We start from the raw sequence: 1372 nt of genomic DNA on the forward strand, positions 1-1372 counted from the left end.
GCAGGAACAAGATTGTATCTGTGCTGAGCCATAACATAATAGGACACATTTTATCTGCTTCATTACATTCTTTGAATTGTGGTTGTTTACTTCTCTTATTAAATGTATTTGACACTAGATTTGTTGCAAGATGTGCAGCTTGGTGAGATTTAGTTCATAAGTGATTCCATTTATTTGAGGCGAGTCCCTGAAGTAAAGAAGCTCTCTGAACACAGTTTTGCACTTTGCTACTATCTCACCTTTGGAGGAGCATATTGCATACAAGTCTCACAGGTTCAAGCTGCAGAGGATAATTTGTCTTCCCTGCTGTGTGTGTACCGGGCTGTTTGCCCCTGTGTGTTAGCATACCTTACATGATGCATGTCTGCATACAAATCTAAACTTTTATTTATCTGTGTTGATGGAGTACCTGTGTTTGTATGCGAGTGCAATGGAGGAATTACTGAGGGTCCAGTGTTTCCCTAGAGAGAAGAAGAGAATGAAAGTCAGGCAGAAAAGTGTGGCAGGTGATTAAGGACTAGATTTGAGCCATTGTGGGGGGCTAAATTATTCACACAGGAGGAAAATGACAAAATGGTGTTTACATAAGTACATGCAGGCACATATACATGTTCACTGTTGAGGACTGATAAGACATCGAGAGAAAATGTCATTCTTTTTTAGTCAGGGTGGCTGGTGTGTCAGTCAGTGAACACACTGCAGAGGGGCAGCAGGTCACACATTCTGGACTTTATACAAGAGCTAACCATAAATTAATTTCCAACTTATGTAACATTGCAGTTCTTTATTTCTTTTTCATGAGTTACATGTTTTGTTTATATTCTGTACAGCAACTGAAGGCACACAAAAACCAAAGATATAATGGAACATAAGTATATACAAAATATACAGAATAAATAATTCAATCTATTTAAGTAGAAAAGCTACAGAGTGTGTGCTTACATGAACCGTTTCAACGTTGAATAAGTTTCCACGAGTATGAATGGAGTGTGTAGTATAAATTCTGAACAATGACAACATCCACATTGCCAGGCGCCAGCAGTCCAATTGCTGTTCATATGAGCTGAGATGCAGAGAAAAGTAGGCGGAAATCAGTTGGCAGGTTGTGGAAAACTGCAGCTTCACTTTTGGGTGAGGTTGCCCATCAGCAGTCATTCATGTGCTAAGAGATTCATATGCCCCAGTTCAGAACAGTTCCAAATCAGCCAGTGTCAGCATGAGGAAGGAGCGATGGCAGAAAGATGTTTTAGTAAAATAGAAACATGGAACAGTCTCACTCACACACACACACACACACACACACACACACACACACTGAAGGATCATACACATCCGGTGGTTGTTTTTTCTGACAGGAAAAACAAACAAGAAA

This window comes from Monopterus albus, unplaced genomic scaffold (assembly GCF_001952655.1).
Source record: "Monopterus albus unplaced genomic scaffold, M_albus_1.0 scaffold16.1, whole genome shotgun sequence".
NCBI classification, from domain to species: Eukaryota; Metazoa; Chordata; class Actinopteri; order Synbranchiformes; family Synbranchidae; genus Monopterus; species Monopterus albus.